Here is a 23,185-nt window from a genome sequence, read left to right on the forward strand (position 1 = left end):
GTTGCAAAATGTCCTCTGCGGTGGTGGCCTGGCTGCTGTTAGCCCAGTTAGAGGCCGACCGGGACAATTGGCATGCCCATTCCGCATAAGAGTCTTTCGTGGTTTTGCGTGAGTCCCTGAACTTCTGTCGGTGGGACTCTGGGGTTACTGCATAACGAGCCAGGAGCACTTCTTTAACCCGGGCGTAGCTATGGATATCCTGATCTGGCACGGTCCGGAAAGCATCAGAAGCTTTGCCTGACAGTTTGCCTGACAATATTGAAACCCAGTCTCCTCTAGCTATTCGGTGCAGGTTACATTGTCGCTCAAAATCCGCCAGGAAGTTATCAATCTCACAGTCCTTTTCATCAAAAGCTTTAAAAGCGCTAAACGGAATCTTCCTTGCGTCTGCTGTGCTGTACTCACTGTTCGTAGAAGGTGCGGCTGCTTGTTGGACTGCTGCCAGTTTTAACTGTAGCTCTGCGTCCCTTATTTGTTTATCCTTCTGTAGTTCTGCGTCCCTTATTTGTTTATCCTCCTGTAGCTCTGCGTCTCTTATTTGTTTATCCTTCTGTAGCTCTGCGTTTACTAACATGTCCATCACTTTCAGTACCACATCTGGCGTTGGGTTCGGGCCGAACCACGCTAGCTTCTCTCTCATTAGCTTGTTGGCTGGCGATTCCTCCTCCTGAATCACTGGTGTCTCCATCTCTTGTACTGCTGGCGTTGCTGCAATCCCGTCCTCCTGGTCTAGCTCCATTGATTCTGCTATGATGACCCGCTTGGTTTTGTTGCTAGCAATCCTTCCACGAACTTCCAGTAGTTCTTCCAGTGTCTGCTTGGAATCCGGGTGTGAAGGGGAATAGAAGGGAAAAATCCCACTGCTACCAACCAATTGTGACGGTATCGGTATGATATCCCCGTCAACGTTCCCTTCTTCCCATGACGAAAATCACCCCCAATATTCCACGAGGAGGGATATCCCTGGAGTCGCCCAGAAAGCCACACATGAGACAAGCTTACTGCTTGAACAAGACAGACTTTAATGGTTTTTCTTCTCAGCTTTTTATACAGTCCAAGACATTGAAGCAACAATGAAATCTCCACCCAACCCAATCACACACTAAGGCTAATTACTAAAACATTCCAGACAGGTCGGCACCGACCGACAATTATCATGTCTAATCACTGCACATTCCTTACACAACAAACCACCTTCACACACTTGAGTTTCCTAAGCAGACGTTTCGTCTGCTTCCAGTTTGACACCTATTAACACCTCTGAGAATCACTAGGTTGTAGACAGGGTTATCACACAATTAAAGGCCTTTCAAAAGCTAGCCTTATTTAACATATGAACAGTCCTTACAGAGAGAGATGAATCACACATAAAACACCTGTTACCTGTAACCAACAGCATTAAGTTAGCAGGGAGAGCATTAGACTGAAGCATATAGGCAATTGCATCACAAACTTAAAAAAAGCCAAATGCTGAGTCTGTTGGATGCATATGAAAGTACAAACTATTCATGTGCAATACTAAACATTTATCTGGCTGAAAAACGAAAAAAAAAAAAATGTAACGTTCCAAAATGCTCAAAATCTATAAAAATACAAATCTGAACATTGATCAAAGTATACAGCTAAATTTCACGGGAATTTAGAAGGAAAATGATTGCCTATTAAAGCAAACATGACCACACGTTGTAGAAGTTCTTATGTTCTGGATCTAGTAGTGTTTCTAAAGTTGAAAGATGAGTTTAAAAAAAAAATTGAAACTAAAGCTGAACTCCAGCTAAAACAGCACAGCACAAGTACAAAGGTGAAATACATATACGAGAGCTTTTTTGTAATTCTGTCCATCCAGTTCTGAGATTACTACACCTATGCCATACAGCACATGCAATCTGGAAAAAAATAGGAGACCTGTTTTTTTTTTTTACTGCTGCAGTTAAGTATTTCTTACAGGTCTCCTTCCCTCAAGAACCTTGGGCCAGATTCACAGAAGAAGTACGCCGGAGTATCTACTGATACTCCGGCGTGCTTTCAAATTTGCCGCGTCGTATCTTTAGTTTGAATCCTCAAACCAAGATACGACGGCTTTTGGCTTCGATCCGAGAGGCATAGGGCTTCGTACGCATTCGGATAGTAGGTGTAATACTTCGGTGCCCGCTGGGTGGAGTTTGCGTAGTTTTCCGCGCCAGGTATGCTAATTAGCTTTTTCCGGCGATTCACAAAGGTACGTGTGGCCGTCGCATTCTCTTACGTCGTCGCTAGTCGGCTTTTCCCGGCGTATAGTTAAAGCTGCTATTTCGTGGCCTAGAGATAGACTTGCCATGTTAAAGTATGGCCGTCGTTCCCGCGGGCTGAATTAGGCGGGCTTGCGCCTGAGAGATTTACGCTACGTCGCCGCAACTTTACAGGCAAGTGCTTTGTGAATCAAGCACTTGCCCGTAAAACTTGCGGCGGCGTAACGTAAATGCGATACGTTACGCCGCTGCATATGTACCTGAATCTGGCCCCATATGCCTAGATAGGAAAATGAGATGCAGAAAACTGATGATGGTCTCTCTGCTCTGTTTTCCAATCAGCATGCTCTTTGCACTTCAGTACACCAGACTGGCTGCTTGTGCTGCTTCTTCCTCTTCCAGTCTGAGCTCTACTATACAGGGCATCACAAGAGGCTGATTCCAAATCATGAAGATACTTATAGTGCTTGCATTTAAAAATAATTTAATGAATACAGAACTGTATTGTATTTGTGTCTTTTATATCTGCCTAGAAATTATCTTTAACGTGGATGTAAACCCAATTCATGAAATTTGAGCTGGGCACATATATCTGCAGTATTTTGTTATCTCTCTTCAAAGAGCTAAGTCCCGTAGCTCTCTCCTGACCCGTTCCCCTGTTATCAGCCTGATAACTCCTGACACATTCTTAAACACATCAGATAAAAGCAGCCTGACATTTTTGTCAGGGCAGGTTGCTATAAATAGATTAGCAGGCAGCTGGCCCTGTTACAAAACACCTCTGCCTATGATGAGCCTTGGTGCCTTTCCTCCAATCAGCAATGTTAGCTATCTTGGCTGTATGCCCAGACATCACACTCTGTGTTAAACAGGAAGAGAACATTTCCTAACACTTTCTGAACTTTCTAAACAGTATATAAATGTGAAGACAGCAGATATACATGTAAAACCTATGTAGGGAGATTTGGTTCATCTCTGTGTATCATCTGAGGCTGTTCACTTCCCTGGGTGTATGGAGGGTTTACATCCACTTTAAGCTATTTTTTGGGCAAACAAGCTACGTATGTAAAACATAAATAGTTTAGAGAAGTGCTCTCCTTTAAGAAGACCAAAAGTAAGTCTATTACAACTCCTTAAAAAAAAAAAATCAATAGTGTTTGCTTTGCTTGCAAGCCGATAGAAATACATTTTTCCCTGCGCCGTAAACTGATCCATTCTGATCCCTTATTAGAGCACAGTAAATGTAAGCTTTCAGCTGCAGCTTTACAAATAATAAGGACAAATTTGAGCAGCGGGGACACAGATTTTACTTCTAAACGACTTATATTTCAGAATATAGGATGGCAAATGATTTTTCCGTTGACACAGGTTCAGGCAGGGATCTGGGGACTTACTTACTGATCACAACTATTTTTTTTCTCAACGTGCACATATGAAATGGCAAACTAAGCGGACCTGTGATGTGTTCACTTCTGTCGTCTGGTATAAAAATTTAGAAATACATTTTCCTCTTACACAGAGAAAATAAATCAGTAAACTCCTGGTGAGGAGGGGGGGGGGGGGGGTCTATTTAAAACAGAACAATAATTGTCCAAATACATTATTCTTACTTGTATCTCGGTGAGCTTTGTGTATGTTTTTTTTTTTTAGATCTGTGCAGTATTTTGGTGTGAAAATTTCCTTTCTGTTGTAAAGACCGGTCACTGCTGTTCTCTCTCCTTGTGCAGGGTGGCTGGTCTTCTCTCCGCCCCCTTCCAGTCTGTAGTGGGTGGGTCCAGAGCAACTCTGCTCTCTGCACAGGCTATATATATATATATATATATATATATATATATATATATATTTATCAAATATATATAAAATAAATTAAAACAAAACAATAAAAATATATATATATATATATATATATATATATATGTTTTATTGTTTTGTTTTAATTTATTTTATATATATATTTGATAAATATATATATATATATATATATATATATATATATATATATATTATTATTTTTTTGTTAAGTGGACCACTTAATGTATTTTCTGTCATCCATCGGCTATTTTTCTATATTCTCCATTATATAATATAAATAATATAACAAAAAAAAGGACTGCTAACCTGACACCTGTGTAGTGGCAGCACTTCTTGATGATGAGACTGGTCATTTCAGCTAGTTAGCTGTGTGCTCAGTGATTGGTCTCCTACATGCCCCTCACATAGCCCTGCAGACTATCCCTCCCTCCATCACTACAAAGAACATAGGCCCAGATTCACATAGAACTGCGGCGGCGTAATGTATCGTAGATACGTTACACCGCCGCAAGTTTTCATCGCAAGTGCCTGATTCACCAAGCACTTGCATGAAAACTTACGCCGGCGGCCTCCGGCGTAAGCCCGCGTAATTCAAAGGGGTGTGTGCCATTTAAATTAGGCTCGCTCCCGCGCCGGACCTACCGCTCATGCTCCGTTTTGAAATTCCCGCCGTGCTTTGCGCAAAGTGACATCATTTTTTCGAACGGCGACGTGCGTAGCGTACTTTCGTATTCCCGGACGTCTTCCACAAGAACAAAAAAATAAAAAATGTTGACGCGGGAACGACGGCCATACTTTATATAGCACATACGTGGGCTGTGTTAAGTTAGGGCAGCTAAAACGACTACTAACTTTGCGATGGGAAACTAGACTAGCAGTGACGTAGCGAACGCGAAAAACCGTTGTGGATCGCCGTAACTACTAATTTGCATACCCGACGCTGGTTTACGACGCGAACTCCCCCCAGCGGCGGCCGAGGTATTGCATCCTAAAATCCGACAGTGTAATTCAATTACACCTGTCGGATCTTAGGGCTAACTATGCGTAACTGATTCTATGAATCAGTCGCATAGTTAGGAAGACCCTAAAACAGAGATACGACGGCGTATCAGGATCTCTTTTGTGAATCTGGGCCATAAAGAAGATGGCTGATGACATCATCCAGAAAATTTCCTAGCAGCTGAATCAAAGCAAATAAAACAATAAAAAAAAGGGGTTCTCTAAAGGGGTTGGGGAAGGTTACCAGAGAGAGGGGCTTAAATGACTCCTTTATTCATCATCACGTTTTCTGGATTTTATTGTTCTTTTCAAGGAAATAATTATATACAGCATATAACTGTTAAACAAACGACTTTGACATTTCCAGTAATTTATTATAAATTACCTTTCCTATTCGATATGCGTCACTTATTATTCCTTATAGCTGTCAAAAAAAAAAAATCCAATTTATTTCCTATTCTTTCGGCTGAATGGCGCTCAGGCACCTAGGGCCATATTCTCAAACAAGTTACACCGGCGTATATGGAGATGCGCGGCGTAAGTGTAAAGATGCGCCGTCCTATCTATGCGCCGTAGTCACAGAACCAGATCCGCCAGAAATCAGGCTACTCCTGTCCGTCTTAACTAGTTTAAGTTTACGCAGCGTAGGCGTATATTTCAGCTGATGGCATCCTAGGCTGCCATAGAATTAGTATTCAAATATGCAAATGATGTAGATGCGCTGATTCCCGAACCTACGCGCGATCGGCTTAGGCTACGCGCTGTGCGCGTAAGACGATTGTCCGGCTGAAAGTTACCCCTTATAAAGCTCGGTTAACTTTGCTCCAGACCTGAGTAAGTTAGCTTGAAAAAAGCAAATACAGCAGCACCATCCCGGACGAGCTGAGCAACCCAATTTTTCGGACAACACATTCGTATGCCAACATGCCAGGGGCAGGCGTGGTCTTAGCACTGCTAGTGTGTGAGGAGGAAGAGGCACTTAGAAGGAGGAGGGCACGGAGGAGGGCACGTGAGAGGATCTACCCACAGCGCATTAGCCTCTTTGGCATGGCTGATGTGGATGTGTATCACCGTTATAGATTCAGCCCTGATGCCATCCTTGAAATTACCAGAGCCCTGAAGAATGACATCAGCAGCCCAACACAACGATCCCATGCAGTGCAGCCACTGGTGAAGGTCCTGGCAACATTGCATTTTCTTGCCACAGGCTCTTTTCAAAGAACCAGTGGAGACGTGGTTGGGATATCCCAAACCAGCATGAGTAGATGCGTGCACCAAGTTGTCCCCGCAATACTCCGACGCATGTCGCACCACATAATCAGACCCACCCAGGAGGACATGCGGCTGAAGGCAATGACAGATTTCTGCCTAATTGATGGTTTCCCACGCACTGTGGGTGCAATTGATTGTACCCATGTGGCAATACAGCCCCCCCACGAGACCGAGCACATATACCGCAACAGAAAACATTGGCATTCTATCAATGTCCAAGTGATCGTGGATGCACATGGCCTCATATGGCACGTCCGTGCAAAACACCCCGGATCCAGCCATGACAGCTTTATATTCAGGCAAAGTGACATCCCAAGACAATTTGAGCAGAATGTGTATGGGGACAGTTGGCTGGTTGGTGAGTGACATGGGTGTCAGGTATGACTGTCCCCCCCCATGATGCAGACATCACGAGGGGCACATGCATGACTAACATCCTCCTGTCTTTTCCCTTCCAGGTGACTCTGCATATGCCCTGGGACCTCATCTCATGACTCCATTCCGCAATCCGCAAACACCAGGAGAGAGAAGATATAACGAAGCACACGCACGCACCCGTGGAGTGGTTGAGCGAACATTTGGCCTCCTTAAGTCACGATTTCGATGCCTGGATAAGACTGGGGGTACCCTGCTGTATTCCCCCAACTTCGTGTGCCAAATCATCGCTGCATGTTGCGTGCTGCATAACTTCGCAGTGAGAAAGGGCCTGCAGATTGACCTACGTGAGGACCTGACCCCCCAACCACCATGTCCCCCCCTAACCGAGGATACCCCGTCTGCTGATGGTACAGCAGTCAGGAGATGTCTCGTGGAGCGAATCTTTGAACGTTAAACACAAACATTAAACATGGCACACAGAAAATGCACGCATGCACACCACTGTGGTCCCTAACACACACCCCACATGCACAGAACATTGGATTAGACCGAAGTACACCGCACGGTACTAAGGAGCAGCAACGCCGCGTCAAGGCCCCAATGATGTTGCTGTCCATTCATACGTCATTCATACGGACCTGGGGAGAACTTATCCCCAGTGACCGAGGATGACACCCCTTACTGGCAGGAATGTCACCCCCCCACATTCACACACCATTCACACTGTACTCTGCAACACTGCCTGTGTGCAGCACCCAAAATTAAAAAAAAAGCTCTTAACCAGAGCAAATAATCAAAAAAGCTCTTAACCAGAGCAAATAATAAAATAAGCTCTTAACCAGAGCAAATGAACAATAAATAATCACTTGCCCCGGCGCGGGCTACGCCTGGTGCCCAGGTTCCTGGCCCTCACTTGCCTGGGGGGAGCTGGGGCATCAGGTGGAGGAACATCTCCAGGTGGAGGAACATTCCCAGGTGCCTCCCTGCCTGCCTGTCTGCCCTCCAAAGCTAGTGCTATGCGGGTGAGCAATGACTCCTGGGTAGCTGTCTGGGCCTGAACAGCCCTTCGCAGGCACCTGACCTCCCCCACAAGTTCGGCAGTTGTAGTCTGCAGCTCACCCAGGCTGGTGATTGTGGCTGCGCAGTTTCCAGCCACATCTTGCAGAGCATCTGGTACTGCTCCCGAGGAGGCCAAGCTGTCGGACAGGCGCCTCAACTCCACCAAGATTTCACCCATATGACGGGTTTGCTGGTCCTGCTGCCTGGCCAGATTCTCATGAAGCATTTCTGCCGCACCCCTTGTCCTGTGGGTAGCCCTCCTGGGGACAGGAGTGGCTGGGCCCCTTGCATAGAGTGAGGACCTGGAGGGGCTGGAGATGAGGGGGATGGGACGGGAGGGACTGGAGAGGGTGTTGGAGGACCCTGAGGGGCTGGATATGCGGGGGCTTTGTGATGGTCCTGCCACCACATGCGACTCCTCCAAAAAAAGGAAGACCTCCTGCTCGCTGTGGACCACCTCTTCCTGGACCACCTCTTCCTGGACCACCTCTTCCTGGACCTCCTCTTCCTGGACCACCTCTTCATGGACCTCCTCCTCAACAACCTCCTGCGCGGAGGACTGACCACTCCCCTCCACCAAGGCCTGTTGGCTTCCCAGGAGGTCAGTCACAGAAGCAGACTGCTCAGTGGATGATGGTCTGTGACGGCCACTGGCAGCATTGGATGGCCCCGCTTCATCCTGCTCACCTGTGGATGACACAAAACAGTCACATGTTGGTGGACCAACACACTTGTCACATAACCCACCACCCCCACCACACATGCAACACACCAGAAGATAAAACACACTTACCTGTCCTCATGGGTGGCTCACTTGAGTCATGGCCCTCCAGGCCCTCCACCTGCTCCCTCCGAAGGCAGCGGGCAATCACTTCCTCCTCTTGAGTGAGCCGGGTAGAACAGGGTGGCCCCCCTCCTGTGCCCCTGGCATGCTTTGCAATGATGGCCATCTTGTTCCTGACCACACCACGCAGGTCATTCATTTTTTTCTGAATTTCCTGGGGGGTCCTTGCCTCATGGCCTAAGGCATTGACCTGGGCAGTCACTTTCCTAAGGATCTCCTCCTTTTTGGTTTTACTTGTGCTGCCACTGTCAGCACCATGGAGTCTTGAATCGTATCTCTCCATGGCAGAGACTACGATGGCCCTCTCATCTTGGGTGAAATTCTTTTTTCTCCTTTCCTTCCTGGGTCCAGGCATTGCAAAGCTAAAGAGAAAAATCTCCACCAACAGAATCAATATGGAGTCACTTTGCACTCGTTGGGCGCATGTGGTGACGCATTTATACACTGGGCCGGCCCAACTCAGCAGGGATTTACGCCTACTGTTGTTTTGCGCATGCGCAGAGGGCGGGGCACGTCCGGCGCATGCTCCGTTCGGTCTGGACATCATTTGCATGGGGTCACGGTTCATTAGCATTCTTCACGCCCACATCCCTCCTACCGTCACTTGCGCCTACTTACGCCGACACATTTCAGCTCCGCGAGCGCAACGTAGGACGCATGTGGTACGGGAATATGGGAGAGCTCTCTCCAAGTTAAGCCGGCGTAGCGCAACTATGATGCGCTACACCTGAGTAAATATGCGCCGATCTACGAGCTAGTGTTTTACATGAGGCTAGGGAAAAAGAGTCCTTCATCTTGTGTATCCATCTCAGAATACCAACTTTTTCTTCTTTCTCCATATGACAGCTCTAGAGCTGTGTAATTGGCCCAGTGTTGTCACATGGGGGTGCGGAGACAATCAGGCCCCTGGACTGGGTATCTGAAATTAACTTATATGCCTTGTACACACTGTCAGACTTTTGACCGTGCAAAAGTCCGCCGTGAGTCGTGAGTCCATCGGAAAGAAAGAGAACAGGTTCTCTATCTAAGGTCCGTCGGGCTTCCGACAAAAAAAGTCAGATGCAGGCTACACACGGCCAGACTTTCTGAGAAAAAAAGCCTGTTTGACTTTTTTTTTTCCGGACGGTCCAGCCGTGTGTACGAGGCATTACAGGAGCTGTCTGTCTTCACTTTCTATGGCAGTATGGAACAGTGGTGGTCAATGTTGGCAACATTGAGGGCTGGCATTAAATATGAACTATAGGCAGATATAAGCCCTGGTTCAGACTAAATGCTGCTTTGAAATCGTGCGACTTCACTTGAAATTGCACTATTTCAAATGCATGTCAGTGCGACTTTAGGTGCGATTTGCGGCCATGAAGTCTGTTTCTGATTGTTTGGTCAGAGACATTCACACCAGTGGCCTGCTGGAGGTCATTTTGTAGGGCTCTGGCAGTGCTCATCCTGTTCCTCCTTTCACAAAGGAGCAGATATCGGTCCTGCTAATGGATTGAGGACCTTCTATGACTCTGTCCAGCTCTCCTAGAGTAACTGCCTGTCTCCTGGAATCTCCTCCATGCTCATGAGACTGTGCTGGGAGACACGGCAAACCTTCTGGCAATGACACATATTAATGTGCCATCCTGGAGGAGTTGGACTGCCTGTGCAAACTCTATAGGGTCCAAGTATCGCCTCGTGCTACCAGTAGTGACACTGACCCTAGTCAAATGCAAAACTAGTGAAAAACAGTCAGAAAAGATGAGTTGGGGAAAACATGTCGGACACCTCCACCTGTAAAGCCATTCCTGTTTTGTAGGTCGTTTCATTGTTGCCCATCTAGCTGAAACTGATTAACAACAACCTCTGCTACTTAACTGGCCAGATCAATATCCCAGGAGTTTAATTGACCTAATGCTATACTCTGTATATCTATATCTATATATATCTATATCTCCATATATATATATATATATATATATATATATAGATAGGTAGATAGATAGATAGATAGATAGATAGATAGATAGATAGATAGATAGATAGATAGATAGATAGATAGATAGACAGACAGATAGACAGATAGACAGACAGATAGACAGATAGATAAATATATATAAAATATAAATCAGAAAACAGGTCTTCATAATGCTAAAAATGTGTATACCGGTAAGTAATAGAATATTTATGTTTTCCCCACAACAGTTTTCATTAGCAAGATCCAAATTGCTATTTTGTCTTTTTGTGTTAAAGGCAATTGTCCCTTCCTCTGAATTATGCCAAAATTTAATGAGGTCTTGCCTGACAACATACGATATGTTTGACTTCTCCGCGAGGCCACCATTGTAGATGTAAATAGCTATACAGCACTGAGGTCCAAAATAGCCCCAAGCAAAAATGGATATGAGTGTCATCTGTTTGAAGCCAAAAAAGGTTATTCCCACTTAGAATTCTCCTACAATTGTTCAACGCCATTCTGCGTAAAAACACGGTATCTTTGCAGTGTAACGATAATGGAAAGTGAGAGCCCCTCAGGGCATGCGATTTTAAACGTGAGCATATGCAGATGCAACATATGTCAAACAAAATGGGTTTCAAAGTCTCGCTTTAACCATTTAGGTCTTTAGATGCTTTGGCCATTAGAGGAACGGTAATTAAATCTCCACGGGGATGTCCTTTGATCATGAAAGAGTTGGCCATATTCTATGCATACCGACTGCTGGGGGGGGTGGGGGGGTCTGGCTTGCCGAAGCAAATGTTAGTGAATCACGTAGGAGAGCACAACCCAAAATAAGAACAGAAACTAAGGAAAAGCCACAGTGATCAGAGTACAGGTGAAGCCCTGAGGAAACATGATGTCAGGAGGCATGTAGAGGTCAGTAACTCCATAACAATAGATCTACAAACATTAGGCAGAGATGAAACTTAACAACAGGATGCTGAAATGTTGGCTTGAGTTAAGACGCACCTGCTTGGATATAGATGGCTGCCGGATAGCAGGGGTATGCATGATGTCAGGAAACTAGAGGAATTCTGTCCAAAGCTTTTAAAAGCCAAAACAGTATAATACACTCTGTATGTATTTTCTAGTTAAAGTGTATCTGTACTCAGACTATGGACATCAAAATATTCAAACATTTTTTGAAAAGCAGTAACACAGGTCCTCTGTAACCTCTATAGCTGCAGGAACTGTGGAGTGATGAATTCTCAATTTTCACAAGAGATACTTTGAATTCCGGTTTTAGTAATTTCTTACAGATTACAGCACCTGATGTTTGTTTATATGAGCAGGCTGGCAGGCTGCCGAGTCCCTGTTAACAGAGGAAGTAAGGGGGATCAGCTGTGATTGAAGTGCCTTTTTTATGAACTTAAAGTGGAGTTCTACCCAAAAATGGAACTTCCACTTTTTGGAACCCTCCCCCCCTCCAGGGTGTCAAATTTGGCACCTTTCGGGGGGGGGGGGAGCAGATACCTGTCTAATACAGGTATTTGCTGCCACTTCCTGGCATAGATCACCTCTGTGATCTATGCCACTTCCGGCGCCTACTCTGTGCTCCCGCTGAATTCTGGGAGACAAACAGCTCCCAGAACACAGTCTGTTAGGATGCGCAGCGCTACTCGCGCATGCACAGTAGGGAACCGAGAAGTGAAGCCGCAACGCTTCATTTCCTGATTCCCTCACCGAGGATGGCGGCGGGGACAGCCGAGAGCCGAGCAATTGCTCGGCCTCGGCTGCCAACATCACGGGCACCATGGACATATAAGTGTCCATATATTAAAAGTCAGCAGCTGCTGTATTTGTAGCTGCTGACTTTTAATATTTATTTTTAAGTGGGACCTCTGCTTTAAAGGCTAAATTCACACAAGGGCCTTTTGAATCGTGGGCAGAATCCCCTACGATTCTACCTGCGATTTCAAAACGCTCTGGTAAAATGACAAATTCATTTCAGATGCCATTCATTTTATTGGCACCTAAAAATGCAGTGCAGTTCTGCCGTGATTGTCACATAAATCACATTGCAATTGTGGTAAACAGCATTGTGCGAAGCGTTTTTTTGGGCAAAAAGTTTTACACGATGCGGTTTGCCGTGATTGCAGTGTCATTTAATGTGTGACAATCATGGCAGAACCGCCCCTCTTCTGAGCAGGGACTTATCAGCTTAGCCCACCCTTGGAATACTGCCCTGTGGTCCAGTCACCGAAGGGAGGGGATCATGCTCTGCTTCAGTATGTCACAGTACATGTTGGCATTTCATAGTTCCCTCAATGAACTGTAGCTCCCCAGTGCTGACAGCACTCATGCAGTCCCAGATCATGACACCCCCACCACCATGCTTGACTGTAGGCAAGACACACTCATCTTTGTACTGCTCACCTGGTTGCCACCACCCACTCTTGACACCATCTGAACCAAATAAGTTTATCTTAGTCTCATCAGACCACAGGACATGGTTCCAGTAATCCTTGTCCTTAGTCTGCTTTTCTTCAGCAAACTGTTTGCAGGCTCTCTTGTGCATCGTCTTTAGAAGAGGCTTCCTTCTGGGACGACAGCCATGCTAACATATTTGATGCAGTGTGCGGCGTATGGTCTGAGCACTGACAGGCTGGCCCTCCTCCCCTTCAACCTCTGAAGCAATACTGGCAGCACTCAAACGTCTATTTCCCAAAGACAACTTCTGACTAGGACGCTGAGCATGTGCACTCAACTTCTTTGGTCGACCATGGTGAGGCCAGTTCTGAGTGGAATCTGTCCTGTTAAACCGCTGTATGGTCTTGGCCACTGTGCTGCAGCTCAGTTTCAAGGATTCTGGCAATCTTCTTATATCCTAGGCTATCTTTATGTAGAGCAACTATTTTTTTTTTTCAGAATCTCAGGGAGTTCTTTGCCATGAGGTGCCATGTTGAACTTCAAGTGACCAGTATGAGAGAGTGAAAGCGATAACACCAAATTTAACACACCCGCTCCCCATTCACACCTGAGATCTTGTAACACTAATGAGTCACATGACCTCTGGGAGAGAAAATGGCTAATGGGGCCCAATTTGGTAATTTTTACTTGGGGGTGTACTCACTTTGTTGCCAGCAGTATAGACATTAATGGCCGTGTGTTTACAAATTGACACTGTTATACTAGCTGTACACTCACTACGTTACTTTGTAGCAAAGTGTAATTTCTTCTGTGTTGTCACATGAAAAGATATAATAAAATATTTACAAAAATGTGAGGGGTGTACTCACTTTTTTTTTAGACACTATATATATATATATATATATATATATATATATATATATATATATATAGTGTATTTTTTAATTCAGCTGGTGTAAACTGTTGAATTTTACTTGATTGTAGCCAATCTCTTGTACAGCAGCATTTTTCCTGGAAGAAGAAGGGGCAACACTGGGAGCCAATCAGGTAGGCTGCATGTTCCTGCACTGGCAAATCACTTGCCTACAATAGAAAAGAGCTAAAAAAAAAAAAAAAAAAAAGAAGACTTACCCAGCCTGTTTCTCCACCTTAATTGTCCAATCACTAGCTGGAGGCAGGGACATGACCTAGCTGTGATGCCTAACTCCAGTAGAAAATACCTTGGTCACAGAGCTGCATGTGCTATGTAAAGCCCAGGAACTAATAGACAAGCTCCTATTTATGTATGGCAAAGGTGAATTTAGCTGTTTCTCTGGGGTTGACCAGGGCTGAGAAGCTAAAGTCCTCACTCAATTGGAGATAAGTGATTGTACTGGCTCAGTTCATAAAGCGCCTCTCGGTGTGATGGCTGTACGAAACATTTCAATGAAAGCTTCTGCAATTATGCAAGATAATAAAAGTGACAATCTATAGAACTATGTGGGTGCCGAATGCAAACTTACATTACTAATTACAAAAAATTTAACATTTTTAAATTGCCCATGCGCTAGCTACCAACAGCTCCAGATGGTATTGTTTATATACACGAGAACTCAAAATGACTACCTTAATATCTTCTAACTCAGCATTTGATTAACATAAATGTTATTTCATTTAAATAAAAAAAAGCCCAAGTAATTACTGAACATGGCAACAATATTTTCACCTTGGAATCTAATGCTAGCGGGAAGTCTTTCGCTTTCAACGCGAGGTATGTGATCCAGAAAAAGTTACATTAGCAAACTTAGAACTCATCGAGCATATGTTTACAGAGCTGAAATATAGAAATCAGATAGAAAGAAAAAAAAACTTTGGCTGGAGAGAGAGAGAGGACTGGAAACAAGTTGTAACGTATGAGGGTAGAACAATTGTTTTGGCAGCACTTAGTGGATGGTTAGCAGAATGAGAAAGTAAAAACTGAGAATTCTCTGAATACTCCATTTATTTAAAGCCCAAATTGAGTCACAGAAATAGGAAGTCAGATACATTTTGTGCTAAAGATTTCAATTTTTATACTATTACCTTCACTTCTGTTACAGCATTTGTGCAGGTGTTTAGGTATTACTGTACAATCCAATAGACACATTGGATCTCTTATTGGTTCCCTATGGCTGCGTCTTGTGTCTCCTGACCGTTTACTGAGCTATAAGGCTTTAAGCACACTGGGGCTTTTGTAAACATTTTCAGGAGAAAAGCAGCTTTAAAATGCATCTGAGTCGTGTATTTGCGAACACATAGAGGCAAGTTTAGGTGCGCCATTCGCTTGGGCATCTGTTTATTTTATTACCCAGAATTATAATTTATTCTGCTCCTTGAAATTAAAAAACGCACCTACTCTATCTCAAAGGTGAGCAAGAGAAGGTGGCAACGCTCCTACATGCAGTGGAACCATGGAGAACGAATGCACCACCAGGAAGTCAGTTCACAGCAGAAAAAATAAGAAATTAGGAGATTTGGAGAATTCTGGGAGCAAAACGATGAATACTTTTTTTGAATTAACATACATATTTGAACATAATTTCAGTGACTTTAAGTTTAATGCTCTAATCCAAAATTAAATATCTTAGGCTACTATATGTTAAACAAAAATTGTTACATTCCTGTCTGAGCGTTGCAGTGAGTTTCACAGAAATTTCTTAAAGCGGATTTCCACCCAAAAGTGGAACTTCTGCTCATTTGTCTTATCCCCCCTCCGGTGCCATATTTGGCACCTTTCGGGGGGAGGGGGAAATGGATACCTGTCTTTGACAGGTATACTGTCCCCACTTCCGGTAGTGCGGGACATGGCAAACTACATCACAGCTTGGCTCCCTCCTCCTTCCCCCGCTGCTGGGCCAGAAGGAGAGCGCAGCAGTGCCTCATGCATGCTCAGTAGAGACCAGTAGGGACCTGTCGTGAAGCCGCAATTCAACACACCGGGTTCTCTTACCCGCAATGGTGGCAGCAGCACCCGACAGCTGATGGAAACATCATCTGTGGTGCCGACATCACTGGACTCAGGGACAGGGTAGTGTTCTCTTATTAAAAGTCAGCAGCTGCAGTATGTGTAGCTGCTGGCATTTAATTTTTGCAGGGGTGGGAGGACCTCCTCTTTAAGAGTCAGAATTGGTACAGCAGATGCTGTGAATGGTGCAGGCTTCCATTAAACACATGGGGATAGCTATCATGTGTGTAAAGATATTTAAAGTGGATCTTCACTCTAGAGAGAAAAGAATCAGCAGTTACGTATCCCAGACTTTAGAGGGCGGGGGGTTGAAGGAAGAACTTCTGGTGCAATCTCCTAAGCTATCCGACCAGAAAAGGGAGCAGTCAAAAGTCAAAACCAGGTCCCCCCTCCCCCCCAAAAAAAAGTTCCAATGGGAAAAGAGGAGGGCATAAAGTTGAACTACCCCTTTGTGGTAAAGTTTTGCATTAAGCAGCTATATTTTAAACATGGTTACATTCCTGTCTGAGTGTGGCAGCGAGTTTCACAGAAATTTCTTAAAGGTCAAGACTGCTACAGCAGATGCTGTGAATATATTATACAGCTACATTCATGTTTTTTTTTCATATATGTGCATGATTCCCAAAAGTTAATGTCAAGCAAATGTCTTCTTAGTTTTGGAAAGAGTGGGTAAGAGCTAGAACCCATCAGCTGTTTACTACAAGAGATATCTTTATTCTCATTTTCTGACCTGAAGAGAGATGGCTTTGAGACAGGCTTTTTCGTCCAACCTCAGTGCCTGACCTCACAAATGCGCTTCTGAAAGAGTGGTCAAACATTTCCATAGACACATTGCTAAACCTGGTAGACAGCCCTCCCAGGAAATTTAAACCTGTTTAGCTGCAAAGAGTGGATCAACTCAATATTAAACCCTGCAGACTGAGGCCCCGTACACACGACCGAGTTTCTCAGCAGAATTCAGCCAGAAACTCGGTCGGAGCTGAATTCTGCCGAGAAACCCGGCCGTGTGTACACTTTCGGCCGAGGAAGCCGACGAGGACCTCGGCGAGGAAATAGAGAACATGTTCTCTATTTCCTCGTTGTTCAATGGGAAATTTCGGCTCGCCGAGATCCTCGGCGGCTTCACAAGGAACTTGACGGGCAAAATGATGTGTTTTGCCCGTCGAGTTCCTCGGACGTGTGTACGGGGCCTAAGACTGGGATGCCATTAAAGTTTGTGTGCTTGTAAAGGCAGGTGTCCCAGTACCTTTGACAATATAGTATGTATATATATATATATATATATATATATATATATATATATATATATATATATATATATATATGTTTTATGTTTTGTTTTTGCAATTTTGTGTGAGAGTAGCATTTTCTTTCACTGCCAATTGTGATCCTTTTCCCAGCATTAGCACAAGAAGTGAGAAAAAAGTTCCCAGGTAAACACACAACAATTAAACAGTGTATACATATAAAAATAATAATAATAATAAATATATATATAAAAAGAAACTAATAAAACAATAAAATAAAATAAAAATTGATACTGTATCTAAAAAAAAATCTGGAGTTCCCCACAGCATAGCACAGTAGGGAAGCAGACCACAGTTCTCCTTTAATTCAGCTGCCGGGAATGTATTTTCCATTAGCAGACGGCCAGGATTGACCAATATATACTATACATTAGCAGCAGCAGCTGAGATCCCTATGGGATTGTCCAATAATTGAACGCTAAGCCCTGCTGAATGCCATTTTTTCCCCCAGATCCTGCAGTACAAGATAGTTCTCGAAACAAAAGTAAGCACGTCTTACAGGCTCCAGATCTCTGGCATAGCGGGTTCGATTTTTTTATACAGGCAAAAAGATAAATAAATAAATAAATGGCAAAACTGTATTTATCTGTTTTCGTTCCACCTACAACAGAAAAACAGGGCAGAAAAGAAACATTTGCAGAAGTACTTTCCTCGACAAGACCAGAATGTGAAATTAGCGATTCACGGCGGTGCTGAATGTAAATCTCCAGCTCGCATGACTTCTTGGCGAGTAGATTAACCAATATGAGGCAATCACAAGGGAGAGAGAGGAAGGGAGAGACGGAATGGAAAAGGCAAAGCAAGGGGGAATTGGACGCAACAGAATAAACACAGGTAATTCATTAAAAATAACAATGGTTCTAATGAACTCCACGGCACATGAAGTGGAGACCTCGCTACTTTCATCCGAACAGCGAGCGCTAAACCAAACTGGCAGAACAATTTTCGGCTAATAAAAACCACAAGAGTCCATTTGACAGAGCTCATGTCCTTACCGGTTTCATTTATTTGTAACTTCTCCCACATGGCAGAAATATAATGGCTTTTTTTTTTTTTTTCTGGTGCATGCGGCGCCTTCCGAAAAACAGCGAGGCATCAAGCAGAGAGATGCAAGGTGGTTCTTGTGGCTATTATATTGAAAATATGCTTTGCATTAGTTTAATAGGAGATGGCTTTGAAAGATGGACCACCCAAAATTCAAGATAAAGCAAACCTAATCCCTATCTAAAGCTAACCATATTTTTCTCCACATCCCACCCCATGTTCTAACTTCTTACCTATTATCAGCTCAAGGCTCCCTCTGGCTGCTGGTAACTGAACACAGCGACGTGACACTATATATATATATGCTTTATGTCACAGGCAGAGTCAGCCAATCAGTGTATCTGCCCGATCCCAAACATTTTTTTTTTAGGTATAAAGTTGGGAGTATTTGTTAAAAAAAGCCAAATGAACTGGAAATAATATAAGATTATTCAAAACAAACAATAAAATACAGCCAACACATTTAGGTGGGGTTGTCCCGATACGATACTATTTGCGAGAGTACTTGTACTCGCACAAATGCTCCCGATGCCTTAGCCAAGGGGTGCTCAACCTTTTGAAGAAAGAGGGCCAGTTAAGGGACTTGGTAACCGGTCACCGGCCACAATGAGCGGCGCGGGTGGATGGCAGGTCCGTGTCTGCTCTGTATATGCAGAGCAGACACAGCCCACTATACTCCTTTTTTTTTGTGTGGATTGGATTGGAGGTAGGACACAAGTCTGTTTACATCTGCCACTCCTTAGAGGTGAATGGAGGGTCCAATTGGGTCAGGCTGACCGTGGCCCAAGGCTGCTTTCACATAGATGCGCTGCAGTTTTCCCTCACCAACCTCGCAGGTAATAACAGAAATCTATGGCTCAGTGCAGAACAGATATGCCCATATATACCCTGTGATTTTAGTAATAAAACAGACCTTTAATAACAGTATTCTATTCCATCCCAGAGCAGGAGGTCGCGGGCCACATCAGAGGGCTCCGTGGGCCACATGTGGCCCCCGGGCCACTGGTTGGGCATCCCTGCCTTAGCCAATACCTGGCGGAGTAGCAAGCGGAGTAGCGGGCAGAGTGGGGGGAGGCACGTTGAGGTGGCAGGGAGTGTAGAATTCAGGGCGACCGAAGCCATCAAATTCGGTCACGGAAGTGACGCTCTGTGTTGCCGTCAGAGATGCCCATCTTGGTATACCCTGCACTCGGCCACAGTATGCCAGCAGCAGACATCTTGTTACACCCAGCCCATATAGTTTGGGCTGGGTGTAACAAGATGGCCGCTGCTGCTGTTATGCGGCCGAGTGCAAAGAGTACCAGGATGGGCGTTGCAGGCAGCCCTCCCATCAGTGCCCATAAATGTGACCTATCAATGCCCGCCAGCCATCAGTGCCACCTGCCAGTGCCAGCCGTCAGTGCCACCTGCCAGTGCCAGATGTCAGTACCACCTGCCAGTGCCTGCCAGAGCCAGACAGCCATCTATCAGTGCTGCATATCAGTGCCACCTAATCCTATCAGTTCTGCAGATCAATGCCACCTATTCCTGTCAGTGCTGTAGATCAGTGCCACCTAATCTGTATTGTGCTTTGAGAAACTGTCACATGACATTTAAAAAAAAGTATCGGTAATCGGTATCAGCGAGTACTTGAAAAAAAGTATCGGTACTTGTACTCGGTCTTAAAGTGGTATCGGGACAACCCTACATTTAGGGGAAGAACCTACCCTTCAGGGCTTATCATATGGTTTGTTCACAACTTTTTGGTGCACTTTGCATTAATGCACTACAGTTCATTTAACAGGGTTTCCTATGGATGTAGATCACATCTGTACGTTTTGCACACTGGAGAAGCCACTACATGTCCTTAGCAGTAATATCAGAAAACACAAGCGTTGGGTTTGACTCACAGTGATACAAGTCATTAATTAGTAGAGGATCGTGTTTTTTTTTTCTCAAAACATGCTCTCATTTCTCTTAATTTTACTTGTGTTTGGCATTTTATTTACTCGCGCATACTTATGTCATATTTAACTCTTGCGCCTTTCTGCTTAATTGCTGTCATGTCACTGCAACGCATTAATAAAATGGAATCAATTAAAAAAGAATTCTGAAAGCATTATGTAATCCATAATTAGTCACAATTTGACATTAGCTCTTCTCCATAATTAAAAAGAAAAAGCATATTAGCATACACCATGTGTTAATTAAAACCCTTTACAAGCCAATGGGGCGGGATATGAAATTATACAGAAAACACAAAGAATAAGCAAACAACACACCGGCAACAATTAACAAGTTGCTAACTTTTCTTCAACTTAAGACTTGTATTAGACTAAGAGCCAAGTTTACCTTAGGAACATTGTTCAGCGTTCTTTCTTCCAGGTATTTCTTTATTGTCTTAGTACACCCCGATCTCTTATATGGGTACTATGGTATTCTAGGATCCCTTGCTTGAGAGGTGGTAGAGCGATTCCCGAACACCCTGGAAGGCTCCTAATATCTATTCCACATCAAATTCCTGAAATAAAAAGAAAAGATTCTCAGACACCAATCAGGTTCAAACCTTCTTTGGAAGTTTAAATGCAGTGTGTGATAGCAAGATAGAACAGTGGCTTAAAGCGGGGGTTTACTGTAGCTCCAGCATACTAGCGTGAGCTACAGTATGCCTTTATTTTAATTTTTTTAGCTGTACTCACAGTTTAATCCAGGGTTTGACAAATTTGCTTGGAATCTAGGAGCCAGCTAAAAAATTTAGGAGCCAGAAAACGCGCCCCGTCCTGACGAGCTTGCACGCAGAAGCGAACACATACGTGAGCAGCGCCCGCATATGTAAACGCAATAATTCTAGCCCTAGACCTCCTCTGTAATCCAAAACATGCAACCTGTAGATTTTTTTAAACGTCGCCTATGAAGATTTTAAAGGGTAAAAGTTTGTCGGCATTCCACGAGCGTACGCAATTTTGGAGCGTGACATGTTGGGTATGAATTTACTCGGCGTAACATTATCTTTCATAATATTTTAAAAAATGGGGATAACTTTACTGTTGTCTTATTTTTTTAATTAAACTCTTGACCACTGGGCACTTAAACCCCCTTCCTAACCAGACCAATTTTCAGCTTTCGGTGCTCTCACAATTTGAATGACAATTACTCAGTCATACAACATTGTGCCCATCTAAAAATTGTGTCCTTTTTTCCCACAAATAGAGCTTTCTTTTGGTGGTATTTGATCACCTCTGGGTTTTTTATTTTTTGCGCTATAAAAGAAAAAACACTGAAAATTCTGTAAGAAAAAAAAAAAAATTGTTTCTGTCATATTAGCAGGTATTGCGGAGTATTGGGGGTATTGCAGAGTAGTGGGGGTATGGCAGAGTATTGGGGGTATTGCAGAGTATTGGTGGTATTGCAGAGTATTGGGGGTATTGCAGAGTATGGGGGTATTGCAGAGTATTGGTGGTATTGCAGAGTATTGGGGTATTGCAGAGTATGGGGGGTATTGCAGAGTATGGGGGGTATTGCAGAGTATGGGGGGGGGGTTATTGCAGAGTATTGGTGTTATTGCAGAGTATTGCGCAGGGAGGGATGGCTGGATCTGTGACTGCATTTGTCACAGATCCAGCCCACAGCAGCTGCTGCTGCTTCCGTTCTCCCCCCTCTCCTCTCACACTGTACCGATCAGTACATAGAGGAGAGGGAGGAACCGGCGTCATCACATGACGCCGGTTTGTTTACAATTGATCGCTCCGTCATTTGACGGAGCGATCACGTGGTAAACGGCCGCTATCAGCGGCAATTTACCGCGATCTGTGATGCTCACAGATGATTCCGGAAGCGCGCTGTAGACGTCTTTTGTCTATGGCGCGGTGACAAAGAGGTTGAAAGTGTTTTCCCAAAAAAGTGCGCTTGTAAGACCGCTGCGCAAATACGGCGTGACAGAAAGTATTGCAACGATCGCCATTTTATTCTCTAGGGTGTTAGGATAAAAAATATATATAATGTTTGAGGGTTCTAATTAGAGGGAAGAAGATGGCAGTGAAAATAGTGAAAAATAGTGAAAAATTACATTAGAATTGCGGTTTAACTTGTAATGCTTAACTTGTAATACCAACGGCCACCACCAGATGGTGCCAGATCACATCTGGTGGTAATAACTTGTAATACCAACGGCTCACCACCAGATGGCGCCAGCTCACAAAAATAAATAAAAAATTCTAGTCGCCATGGCGACCTGGCGACCGGGATTTGTCGAGCCCTGGTTTAATCTGTTAGTTAAGTTTCAGACTCCCCGCGGGGAGTAGGAGTTCCTATGAAGAGGGTAACATGATTGACGGCTGACTATGGCGCGTCACGCTTCCCGAAAATAGACGAAATAGGACTTGGCTCTTCACAGCGCCTGCGCAGTCAGCTCCTAGTCTGTGCGCAGGCGCCGTTTTTCATGAAGCGCGACGCGTCATAGCCGGCCGTCAATCATGTTCCCCTCTTCATAGGAACGCCTACTCCCCGCGGGGAGTCTGAAACGAAACTAATCGATTAAACTGTGAGTACAGCACAAAAAAAAAATAAAGGCATACTGTAGCTCACGCTAGTATGCTGAATGGCATGGTACAAAGTTGTATTTTAGGGTGAACCCCCGCTTTAATGATAAATACTTCTGCAATGTAGTATTAAAGTGGATGTAAACCCACTCTCATCCTTTCTAAACTACTGCCATAGTGCTGATCTATAAGGATATACATGTCTCCTGCATGTATCCTTACCTGTCAAATGTCTCCCTTCTGTCTGTTATAAGAACTGTAAAACTGCAGATTCTGAGGGTGAGTCTGGTGTCTGGAGCTCAGTGGGTGGAGTCGTGATGTCAGTAGCCGCCCGCTCACCTCAACACTCCCCTTGTCAACATACATGTATTCCTTACACTAAATTCTGCTATGATCA

General features: G+C 44.3%; 1 protein-coding gene across 2 annotated transcripts in view; it reads right to left on the reverse strand.

Annotated features, from left to right (window-relative positions):
* KLHL29 (kelch like family member 29) overlaps positions 1 to 23,185 on the reverse strand; it is a 1,298,229-nt gene that overhangs the window by 1,126,668 nt on the left and 148,376 nt on the right. For both annotated transcript variants that reach the window (XM_040348525.1, XM_040348526.1), the window contains exon 2: positions 20,603 to 20,771. The gene's annotated coding sequence lies outside the window, so the exon portion shown is untranslated. The remainder of the gene's footprint in view (positions 1 to 20,602; positions 20,772 to 23,185) is intronic.

Source organism: Rana temporaria, chromosome 4 (assembly GCF_905171775.1).
Source record: "Rana temporaria chromosome 4, aRanTem1.1, whole genome shotgun sequence".
Taxonomy (NCBI): domain Eukaryota; kingdom Metazoa; phylum Chordata; class Amphibia; order Anura; family Ranidae; genus Rana; species Rana temporaria.